The sequence below is a fragment of the Phyllobates terribilis genome, unplaced genomic scaffold, assembly GCF_046119375.1.
Source record: "Phyllobates terribilis strain yellow unplaced genomic scaffold, ASM4611937v1 Scaffold_280__1_contigs__length_2496652, whole genome shotgun sequence".
Classification (NCBI taxonomy): Eukaryota; Metazoa; Chordata; class Amphibia; order Anura; family Dendrobatidae; genus Phyllobates; species Phyllobates terribilis.
In genome coordinates, this window is record NW_027363040.1 from 39,910 (window position 1) to 52,941 (window position 13,032).

The following is a 13,032-nucleotide window of genomic DNA, read 5'->3' on the forward strand; positions in this document are numbered from 1 at the left end:
AAAAGATGGTGAGCACATTTGCATGTAGCTTTAAAAAAGAACGCAGATTGGAGAGTATAAATATCTCGGGATGTGGCTGGTCTATCACTGAGATCGTCATGGGACCCTCGCTATATGGACTGTGGCAGACAGGTGAGATTGAGGTTGGTTTATTATTTTACCTTTATTGCAGGTGATGATGGGCTTCGAGGATTAGCTGAAAGGAGAGTATATGGTGTTTTTTATTTTTTACAGGGGACGAGAACATCAGGGTCAAGGTGCAGGTAAGTGATAGGCGAGTATATGTGCTTATAATTTTTATTTAAATATTTTAACTTTTTTTAATTTTACTTTTACTTTCACCACACAAGCGCGCTGATGAGATGTTAATTCTCCTATCAGCGGCGCTCGTCTACAATGCCACGAGGCGCCGGATGATGAGGGTAGTAGCCCCATCAGCCGGCGCCTGTCACCCTCGGTAAGCTTTTCTACCCCGGGTGACTGTCACAGTTGCGGGGATTACGCAGACAGCAGTCAGTATGGTCCCTGCAGCGCTGTGACCGGCGGTAGCTATATTATCGCAGGTCACTGTCAAACCTGCGGGGATCACGGTGACAGCTGTCAGTATAGTCCCTGCAGTGCTGTGTCCGGTGGTAGCTATATTACCGCCAATCACAGGCCCTGATTCCCACGATGTCACGCAGATGACAGCGCGGGAAACCAAAGATATTCGGGCCATGTTCGTGTCCGTGATAGGGAGCCCGAACATTTTTCTGATGTTACAGGTTTATTTGCCGAACTGGAACATCAAAATAGTCGCTCATCTCTGGTAATTAATAATCTATCAATCTTGTCATATGAATTTCATATCGAAATATGGCACAAGAGTACTTTATAGGTGGTATCTTTGTTGTATCGTTTGTTTATTTATTATTTTTATACACAGTATATATGATCAATTGTTATCTATTTGATGCACTAGTCACTTTAGAATTTTTCATAAATAATCTCCTTTATTATTTGACATAGTATAATTCTGATTATCAAATCAACTAAACTTGATGGCATAATAATGAACCTTTGATCATTTAGATAATAGTATATAATTTGAGGAATTGGGTGCAATTCCGTAGTCATCTCCAGCCTGATGCAAAACAAATTTGTCTTGCACGATATACAGTACAGACCAAAAGTTTGGACCCACCTTCTCATTTAAAGATTTTTCTGTATTTTCATGACTATGAAAATTGTACATTCACACTGAAGGCATCAAAACTATGAATTAACACATGTGGAATTATATACTTAACAAAACAGTGTGAAACAACTGAAAATATGTCTTATATTCTAGGTTCTTCAAAGTAGCCACCTTTTGATTTGATGACTGCTTTGCACACTCTTGGCATTCTCTTGATGAGCTTCAAGAGGTAGTCACCGGAAAAGGTCTTCCAACAATCTTGAAGGAGTTCCCAGAGATGCTTAACACTTGTTGGCCCTTTTGCCTTCACTCTGCGGTCCAGCTCACCCCAAACCATCTCGATTTGGTTCAGGTCTGGTGACTGCGGAGGCCAGGTCATCTGGCGTAGCACCCCATCACTCTCCTTCTTGGTCAAATGGCCCTTACACAGCCTGGAGGTGTGTTTGGGATCATTGTCCTGTTGAAAAATAAATGGTTCAACTAAACGCAAACCGGATGGAATAGCATGCCGCTGCAAGATGCTGTGGCAGCCATGCTGGTTCAGTATGCCTTCAATTTTTAATAAATCCCCAACAGTGTCACAAGCAAAGCACCCCCACACCATCACACCTCCTCCTCCATGCTTCACGGTGGGAACCAGGCATGTAGAGTCCATCCGTTCACCTTTTCTGCATCGCACAAAGACACGGTGGCTGGAAACAAAAGATCTCAAATTTGGACTCATCAGACCAAAGCACAGATTTCCACTGGTCTAATGTCCATTCCTTGTGTTCTTTAGCCCAAAGAAGTCTCTTCTGCTTGTTGCCTGTCCTTAGCAGTAGTTTCCTAGCAGCTATTATTCCATGAAGGCCTGCTGCACAAAGTCTCCTCTTAACAGTTGTTCTAGAGATGTGTCTGCTGCTAGAACTCTGTGTGGCATTGACCTGGTCTCTAATCTGAGCTGCAGTTCACCTGCGATTTCTGAGGCTGGTGACTAGGATAAACTTATCCTCAGAAGCAGAGGTGACTCTTGGTCTTCCTTTCCTGGGGTGGTCCTCATTTGAGCCAGTTTCTTTGTAGAGCTTGATGGTTTTTGCAACTGCACTTGGGGACACTTTCAAAGTTTGCCCAATTTTTCAGACTGACTGACCTTCATTTCTTAAAGTAATGATGGCCACTCGTTTTTCTTTACTTAGAATTTGTATTATGGCAAGAAAAAAGCAGCTAACAGTCTATTCAGTAGGACTATCAGCTGTGTATCCACCTGACTTCTGCACAACACATCTGATGGTCCCAACCCCATTTATAAGGCAAGAAATCCCACTTATTAAACCTAACAGGGCACACCTGTGAAGTGAAATCCATTTCCGGTGACTACCTCTTGAAGCTCATCAAGAGAATGCCAAGAGTGTGCAAAGCAGTCATCAAAGCAAAAGGTGGCTACTTTAAATAACCTAGACTATAAGACATATTTTCAGTTGTTTCACACTTTTTTGTTAAGTATATAATTCCACATGTGTTAATTCATAGTTTTGATGCCTTCAGTGTGAATGTACAATTTTCAAAGTCATGAAAATACAGAAAAATCTTTAAATGAGAAGGTGTGTCCAAACTTTTGGTCTGTACTGTATATGTACAATTTTAATATGATCAATAAAAATATGGAAATATATTATATATATATATACACACACACTGCTCAAAAAATAAAGGGAACACTTAAACAACACAATGTAACTCCAAGTCAATAACACTTCTGTGAAATCTACCTGTCCAGTTATGAAGCAACACTGATTGTGAATCAATTTCTACTGCTGTTGTGCAAATGGAACAGACAACTGGTAGAAATGATAGGCAATTAGCCAGATACCCCCTATAAAGGAGTGGTTCTGCAGGTGGTGACCACAGACCATCTCTCTGTTCTCATCCTTTTGGCTGTTGTTTTGGTCACTTTTTCATTTTTCCATTGCTCTCACCCCTAGAGGTACAGTAGCATGAGGCGGTGTCTACAGGACAACCCACAGAAGTTGCTCAGGTAGTGCAGTTCATCCAGCATAGCACATCAGTGCGAACTGTGGCAAGAAGTGTAGCTGAGTCTGTCAGCACAGTGTCCAGAGCATGGAGCAGATACCAGGAGATGTGGAGGGAGCCATAGGAGGGCAACAACCCAGCAGCAGGACTGTTACCTCCTCCTTTGTGCAAGGAGGAACAGGAGGAGCACTGCCAGAGCCCTGCAAAATGACCTCCAGCAGGCCACAAATGTGCATGTGTCTGCACAAACGATTAGAAACCGACTCCATGAGGGTGGTATGAGGGCCCGACATCCACAGATGGGGGTTGTGCTCACAGCCAAACACCGTGCAGGACGCTTTACTTTTGCCACAGAACACCAGGATTGTCAAAGTCGCCACTGGCGCCCTGTGCTCTTCACAGATGAAAGCAGGTTCACACTGAGCACATATGACAGACATGACAGAGTCTGGAGACGCCGTGGAGAGCGATTTGGCAGTGGGTCAGTAATGGTGTGGGGTGGCATTTCTTTGGAGGGCCGCACAGCCCTCCATGTGCTCGCCAGAGATAGCCTGACTGCCATTAGGTACCGAGATGAGATACTCAGACCCCTTGGGAGACCATATGCTGGTGCGGTTGGCCCTGGGTTCCTCCTAATGCAGGACAATGCCAGACCTCATGTGGCTGGAGTGTGTCAGCAGTTCCTGCAAGATGAGGGCATTGAAGCTATGGACTGGCCCGGCCCGCCCGTTCCCCAGACCTGAATCCCTTTATTTTTCTTGAGCAGTGTGTGTGTGTGTGTGTGTATGTGTATGTGTGTGTGTATGTGTGTGTGTGTGTATGTGTGTGTGTGTGTGTGTATGTGATATATATATATATATCTCAAAGGCATCTCCAGACTTGTCTGTCACATGTGCTCAGTGTGAACCTGCTTTCATCTGTGAAGAGCACAGGGCGCCAGTGGCGACTTAGCCAATCCTGGTTTTCTGTGGCAAATGCCAAGCGTCCTGCACGGTGTTTTGCCTGTGAGCACAACCCCCACCTGTGGACGTCGGGCCCTCATACCACCCTCATGGAGTCGGTTTCTAACCGTTTGTGCAGACACATGCACATTTGTAGCCTGCTGGAGGTCATTTTGCAGGGCTCTGGCAGTGCTCTTCCTTGAACAAAGGCAGAGGTAGCGGTCCTGCTGCTGGGTTGTTGTCCTCATACGGCCCCCTCCACGTCACCTGGTATACTGGCCTGTCTCCTGGTAGCGCCTCCAGCCTCTGTACACAGCCAACCTTCTTGCCACAGCTTGCATTGATGTGCCATCCTGGATGAGCTGCATCAACTTCTGATCAACTTCTGTGGGTTGTAGAGTCCGTCTCATGCTACCATAAGGATAATTGGTAAATCTCATGCTCCTCTGATATCATCCTCATGCAGTATATTACTGTACAAAGCCTCGATATCTAGTAAGACAAACCTTTTTATTTGGATATTCTTATGCCCACAACGCGTTTCTGCAGCGATCTGCTGCCTTCATCAGGTGAAATTCCACCTGATGAAGGCAGCGGATCGCTGCAGAAACGCGTTGTGGGCATAAGAATATCCAAATAAAAAGGTTTGTTTCTTTTAGTCACCTGTCCCAAGTGCTCCATTCAGTATCCGGCGCCCATATTGACCGCAACACTTTGCACATTGTCTCACCTTTCCCGTTGGGAGTTGTGGCTTGGAGCTGCAGGGAACTGGATGCACTTCCAGCAATAGGACCTGTTATGTCACCACCCGCGTGATCTACATCCGGAACCAATTGATTGGGAGCTCAGTCCGCGGTTTCAGAGGAGACACAGTGGGCGCGGTGGTAACGACATCAGCATCAGTGGCTACTAAACCCGGGTTGTGCAGTCTGCACAACCCATCAAGGTGAGCAGACAATTGTCATCTGTACGTGTACTCCATTCAATATACAGATTCGCACAAGCACAGCACTTCTCCACCCTACCCCTTGTTTTTTACGATATCTAGTAAGACCTGCTCCCCTACATGCATGTATACATGCTCGGAGGGTATACATGTAGGGGAGCAGGCAGAGGGAAAACCAACTCCAGAGGGATTATTTCAACTGTAAAATCTCAGGACTTATTCCAACTGCAGGACCTCAGGCGGTACTGTGGAAATATTATACTGTGTGGGGGCATCATACATACTGCATAAGGGGCATAATGGGGGCATTACACTGTGTGGGGGCATCATACATACTACATAAGGGGCATAATGGGGGCATTACACTGTGTGGGGCATCATACATCCTGCATAAGGGGCATAATGGGGGCATTACACTGTGTGGGGGCATCATACATCCTGCATAAGGGGCATAATGGGGGCATCGTACATACTACATATAAGGGGCATAATGGGGGCATTACACTGTGTGGGGGAATCATACATACTACATAAGGGACATAATGGGGGCATTACACTGTGTGGGGCATCATACATCCTGCATAAGGGGCATAATGGGGGCATTACACTGTGTGGGGGCATCATACATCCTGCATAAGGGGCATAATGGGGGCATTACACTGTGGGGGCATCGTACATACTGCATAAGGGGCATAATGGGGGCATTACACTGTGGGGACATCATACATACTGCATAAGGGCCATAATGGAGGCATTACACTGTGTGGGGGCATCTTACATCCTGCATAAGGAGCATAATGGGGGCATTACACTGTGTGGGGCATCATACATCCTGCATAAGGGGCATAATGGGGGCATTACACTGTGTGGGGGCATCATACATCCTGCATAAGGGGCATAATGGGGGCATTACACTGTGTGGGGGCATCATACATCCTGCATGAGGGGCATAATGGGGGCATTACACTGTAGGGCATCATACATCCTGCATAAGGGGCATAATGGGGGCATTACACTGTGTGGGGGGCATCATACATCCTGCATAAGGGGTATAATGGGGGCATTACACTGTGTGGGGGGCATCATACATCCTGCATAAGGGGGGCATTACACTGTGTGGGGGCATCATACATACTGCATAAGGGGCATAATGGGGACATTACAGTGTGTGTGGCATCATACATACTGCATAAGGGGCATAATGGGGGCATTACACTGTGGGGGCATCATACATACTGCATAAGGGCCATAATGGAGGCATTACACTGTGTGGGGGCATCATACATCTTGCATAAGGGGCATAATGGGGGCATTACACTGTGTGGGGGCATCATACATCCTGCATAAGGGGCATAATGGGGGCATTACACTGTGGGGCATCATACATCCTGCATAAGGGGCATAATGGGGGCATTACACTGTGTGGGGGGCATCATACATCCTGCATAAGGGGTATAATGGGGGCATTACACTGTGTGGGGGGCATCATACATCCTGCATAAGGGGGGCATTACACTGTGTGGGGGCATCATACATACTGCATAAGGGGCATAATGGGGACATTACAGTGTGTGTGTGGCATCATACATACTGCATAAGGGGCATAATGGGGGCATTACACTGTGTGGGGGCATCATACATCCTCCATAAGGGGCATAATGGGGGCATTACACTGTGTGGGGGCATCATACATCCTGCATAAGGGGCATAATGGGGGCATTACACTGTGGGGCATCATACATACTGCATAAGGGGCATAATGGGGGCATTACACTGTGTGGGGGCATCATACATCCTGTATAAGGGGCATAATGGGGGCATTACACTGTGTGGGGGCATCATACATCCTGTATAAGGGGCATAATGGGGGCATTACACTGTGTGGGGGCATCATACATCCTGTATAAGGGGCATAATGGGGGCATCATACATCCTGCATAAGGGGCATAATGGGGGCATTACACTGTGTGGGGGCATCATACATCCTCCATAAGGGGCATAATGGGGGCATTACACTGTGTGGGGGCATCATACATCCTGCATAAGGGGCATAATGGGGGCATTACACTGTGTGGGGGCATCATGCATCCTGCATAAGGGGCATAATGGGGGCATTACACTGTGTGGGGGCATCATACATCCTGCATAAGGGGCATAATGGGGGCATTACACTGTGGGGCAGTAAAGGGGTCCTGTACTATGAGAACAATACGTTTCCTCCTTCCTGTCTCCATAGTTGGGTCGTATGTATCTATTACAGGAAACAGAACAAAAACCTTATGATTCTTATAAAGGGGCAACACAAGACCCCAAAAGAGCCTACGTGCTGAAGGGGTTAATGCCCCCTGCGCCCAGTAATGGGGTCTCCACATACCTCCACCTGCAGAGCCGCCACCACATATATGGCTGCTCTGTGCGCACAGGAGCTGTGATGAGGTCACAGGAGGGGAGGAGTCAGGGGTCACATGATCAGGGGCCTCAGTGGATGCAGGACTCTGCTGTGCTGGTTGTCATGGTGCTGGATGAGCTGAAGTTTATGTGTGGGGTCAGGAGGGGTTTACAGTGTGGATGTAGCAGAGCCGCGTGTGTACGAGGTGTACGGAGCGGAGCCGCGTGTGTACGAGGTGTACGGAGCGGAACCTCGTGTGTACGAGGTGTACGGAGCGGAGCCGCGCGTGTACGAGGTGTACGGAGCGGAGCCGCGCGTGTACGAGGTGTACGGAGCGGAGCCGCGCGTGTACGAGGTGTACGGAGCGGAGCCGCGCGTGTACGAGGTGTACGGAGCGGAGCCGCGCGTGTACGAGGTGTACGGAGCGGAGCCGCGCGTGTACGAGGTGTACGGAGCGGAGCCGCGCGTGTTACGAGGTGTACGGAGCGGAGCCGCGCGTGTACGAGGTGTACGGAGCGGAGCCGCGCGTGTACGAGGTGTACGGAGCGGAGCCGCGCGTGTACGAGGTGTACGGAGCGGAGCCGCGCGTGTACGAGGTGTACGGAGCGGAGCCGCGCGTGTACGAGGTGTACGGAGCGGAGCCGCGCGTGTACGAGGCGTACGGAGCGGAGCCGCGCGTGTACGAGGCGTACGGAGCGGAGCCGCGCGTGTACGAGGCGTACGGAGCGGAGCCGCGCGTGTACGAGGCGTACGGAGCGGAGCCGCGCGTGTACGAGGCGTACGGAGCGGAGCCGGGCGTGTACGAGGCGTACGGAGCGGAGCCGCGCGTGTACGAGGCGTACGGAGCGGAGCCGCGCGTGTACGAGGCGTACGGAGCGGAGCCGCGCGTGTACGAGGCGTACGGAGCGGAGCCGCGCGTGTACGAGGCGTACGGAGCGGAGCCGCGCGTGTACGAGGCGTACGGAGCGGAGCCGCGCGTGTACGAGGCGTACGGAGCGGAGCCGCGCGTGTACGAGGCGTACGGAGCGGAGCCGCGCGTGTACGAGGCGTACGGAGCGGATCCGCGCGTGTACGAGGCGTACGGAGCGGAGCCGCGCGTGTACGAGGCGTACGGAGCGGAGCCGCGCGTGTACGAGGCGCACGGAGCGGAGCCGCGCGTGTACGAGGCGCACGGAGCGGAGCCGCGCGTGTACGAGGCGCACGGAGCGGAGCCGCGCGTGTGCGAGGCGCACGGAGCGGAGCCGCGCGTGTGCGAGGCGCACGGAGCGGAGCCGCGCGTGTGCGAGGCGCACGGAGCGGAGCCGCGCGTGTGCGAGGCGTACGGAGCGGAGCCGCGCGTGTGCGAGGCGTACGGAGCGGAGCCGCGCGTGTACGAGGCGTACGGAGCGGAGCCGCGCGTGTACGAGGCGTACGGAGCGGAGCCGCGCGTGTACGAGGCGTACGGAGCGGAGCCGCGCGTGTACGAGGCGTACGGAGCGGAGCCGCGCGTGTACGAGGCGTACGGAGCGGAGTCGCGCGTGTACGAGGCGTACGGAGCGGAGCCGCGTGTGTACGAGGCGTACGGAGCAGAGCTTATAAAGGGGCAACACAAGACCCCAAAAGAGCCTCCGTGCTGAAGGGGTTAATGCCCCCTGCACCCAGTAATGGGGGTCTCCACATACCTCCACCTGCAGAGCCGCCACCACATATATGGCTGCTCTGTGCGCACAGGAGCTGTGATGAGGTCACAGGAGGGGAGGAGTCAGGGGTCACATGATCAGGGGCCTCAGTGGATGCAGGACTCTGCTGTGCTGGTTGTCATGGTGCTGGATGAGCTGAAGTTTATGTGTGGGGTCAGGAGGGGTTTACAGTGTGGATGTAGCAGAGCCGCGTGTGTACGAGGTGTACGGAGCGGAGCCGCGCGTGTGCGAGGTGTACGGAGCAGAGCCGCGTGTGTACGAGGTGTACGGAGCAGAGCCGCGTGTGTACGAGGTGCATGGAGCGGAGCCGCGTGTGTACGAGGTGTACGGAGTGGAGCGGAGCAGCGCGTGTACGAGGCGTACGGAGCAGAGCCGCGTGTGTACGAGGTATACGGAGCAGAGCCGCGTGTGTACGAGGTGTATGGAGCGTAGCCGCGTGTGTACGAGGCGTACGGAGCAGAGCCGCGTGTGTACGAGGTGTACGGAGCAGAGCCGTGTGTACGAGGTGTACGGAGCGGAGCCGCGTGTGTACGAGGTGTACGGAGCGTAGCCGTGTGTGTACGAGGCGTACGGAGCGGAGCCGCGTGTGTACGAGGTGTACGAGCGGAGCCGCGTGTGTACGAGGTGTACGGAGCGGAGCCGCATGTGTACGAGGTGTACGGAGCGGAGCCGCGCGTGTACGAGGTGTACGGAGCGGAGCCGCGCGTGTACGAGGTGTACGGAGCGGAGCCGCGCGTGTACGAGGTGTACGGAGCCGTGCGTGTACGAGGTGTACGGTTGAGGAGCCCTGCGTGTATGTGGTGTACGGAGCGGAGCCGCGCGTGTACGAGGTGTACGGAGCGGAGCCGCGCGTGTACGAGGTGCACGGAGCGGAGCCGCGCGTGTACGAGGTGCACGGAGCGGAGCCGTGTGTACGAGGCGCACGGAGCGGAGCCGCGCGTGTACGAGGCGTACGGAGCGGAGCCGCGCGTGTACGAGGCGTACGGAGCGGAGCAGCGCGTGTACGAGGCGTACGGAGCGGAGCAGCGCGTGTACGAGGCGTACGGAGCGGAGCAGCGCGTGTGCGAGGTGTACAGAGCGGAGCCGTGTGTGTATGAGGTGTACGGAGCAGAGCCGCGTGTACGAGGTGTACGGAGCAGAGCCGCGTGTGTACGAGGTGTACGGAGCGGAGCCGCGTGTGTACGAGGTGTACGGAGCGTAGCCGTGTGTGTACGAGGTGTACGGAGCGGAGTCGCGTGTGTACGAGGCGTACGGAGCGGAGCAACGCGTGTACGAGGCGTACGGAGCAGAGCCGCGTGTGTACGAGGTGTACGGAGCAGAGCTTATAAAGGGGCAACACAAGACCCCAAAAGAGCCTCCGTGCTGAAGGGGTTAATGCCCCCTGCACCCAGTAATGGGGGTCTCCACATACCTCCACCTGCAGAGCCGCCACCACATATATGGCTGCTCTGTGCGCACAGGAGCTGTGATGAGGTCACAGGAGGGGAGGAGTCAGGGGTCACATGATCAGGGGCCTCAGTGGATGCAGGACTCTGCTGTGCTGGTTGTCATGGTGCTGGATGAGCTGAAGTTTATGTGTGGGGTCAGGAGGGGTTTACAGTGTGGATGTAGCAGAGCCGCGTGTGTACGAGGTGTACGGAGCGGAGCCGCGCGTGTGCGAGGTGTACGGAGCAGAGCCGCGTGTGTACGAGGTGTACGGAGCAGAGCCGCGTGTGTACGAGGTGCATGGAGCGGAGCCGCGTGTGTACGAGGTGTACGGAGTGGAGCGGAGCAGCGCGTGTACGAGGCGTACGGAGCAGAGCCGCGTGTGTACGAGGTGTACGGAGCAGAGCCGCGTGTGTACGAGGTGTACGGAGCAGAGCCGCGTGTGTACGAGGTGTACGGAGCAGAGCCGCGTGTGTACGAGGTGTACGGAGCAGAGCCGCGTGTGTACGAGGTGTACGGAGCGTAGCCGCGTGTGTACGAGGCGTACGGAGCAGAGCCGCGTGTGTACGAGGTGTACGGAGCAGAGCCGTGTGTACGAGGTGTACGGAGCGGAGCCGCGTGTGTACGAGGTGTACGGAGCGTAGCCGTGTGTGTACGAGGTGTACGGAGCGGAGCCGCGTGTGTACGAGGTGTACGAGCGGAGCCGCGTGTGTACGAGGTGTACGGAGCGGAGCCGCATGTGTACGAGGTGTACGGAGCGGAGCCACGCGTGTACGAGGTGTACGGAGCGGAGCCGCGCGTGTACGAGGTGTACGGAGCGGAGCCGCGCGTGTACGAGGTGTACGGAGCGGAGCCGCGCGTGTACGGAGTGGAGCCGTGCGTGTACGAGGTGTACGGTTGAGGAGCCCTGCGTGTATGTGGTGTACGGAGCGGAGCCGCGCGTGTACGAGGTGTACGGAGCGGAGCCCCTCGTGTACGAGGTGTACGGAGCGGAGCCGCGCGTGTACGATGTGTACGGAGCGGAGCCGCGCGTGTACGAGGTGTGCGGAGCGGAGCCGTGCGTGTACGAGGTGTACTGAGCAGAACCGTGTGTGTTTGTCAGTCCTCACTTGTGAGGGCCAATAGCAAAGCCCCCGACGTGTGAAGAACCCCTAAAGTGACCCCATTTCGGACACTGTACCCACCAGGGAAGTCATCTGAGGGTGTAATGGGCGTTCTTACGTTCTTATCCCACAGGTGTCTCACTGATTACTTTACCACTCGTTTGTGTGTAAATAATATTACATTTGCTCAGAGCCGCAGCGAGGGGTTCAGCCAGGGGTGGACACACCGCCGATGCAGCCGCACCCGGGTCCACAGGTGGAGGGGGGCCCATGCAGGAAGGGGCGCAGTGCTCAGGCAGTAGACCCCGCAGCTGCTATGGTGCCCCTTGACTGAGGGCTGATGCTGCTTAACCCCGTCCACTCCCACCCGTAATGATTTTTGATACCCTGGGCAGAGTGCGAGCATTGCAAAAGGGGGCATGTCATGCAGGAGAGAGGCCGCTGGCCAATGAACGCTTCCCCATCAGACTGTTGAGAGCGCTTACAGGGGGTCTTCTGCCTCCTGCGGTTCCTTTCCCAGCAGCATTTCCTCAAAGAGTAGAAGGTGGTGGAGGAGAGTTCACAGCATCGGACAGCAAGCAGGAGCAGGAAGCTGAAATCAGTCCTGTTTGCTGTGTCCTCTCCTCCACAGTGGGTACTGCAGCCCTCTCCAGAAGACCCCAATATCATAAAAGATTAGTATATGAGTGTATGTATATGTGGGCAGGGCTGCCACCTGGAATTTCAGGTCCCATACTGGCAAAATTTTCAGGCCCCCTGAGACTCCACCCCAGCTCTGCCTTCACTCCTCGAACCTTCATCAGTCACACCACCCACTGTTGGAAAAACTCCACTTCTGCACCACATTTTATGCAAATGAGTGGCACAATTATTTTTTTTTGTACATGCAGACTGTATTCATAAAGGTAAAGTCTGTGGAGAAAGTCCACATGTGGACCCGCAATTTCTAGAAATCCATGCACTATGCTGTAACACCTGGCCGCTGTAGGTTTAATGCTGCATAAGCACGCAGTGTCAAACCCGCAGTGGCTCCTGACTATGTGCACATACCCTAACAGTTCTCATAGAACACCATATCACATACATAGCCAGCAGCTTTTGTTTTGGCCAAAAGATTTTGTAAGCCAACACCATGACAAGGTAGACTCTTCTGACTGGACCCTGCTCTACTCTAGCCTATTAAACATTTCTTGAAATATCCAGTACTCTTTTTAGGAATATTTTTATTTATTTTTCTTTAAGGGAATATGTCACATACATTTTTTAAAAATGACCAATAGTATCACATACAAGGGACAAATACCGTCACACTATGGCCGGACCACATAGTAACAGTTTTTAAGGTTGAAGGAAGACTAAGTC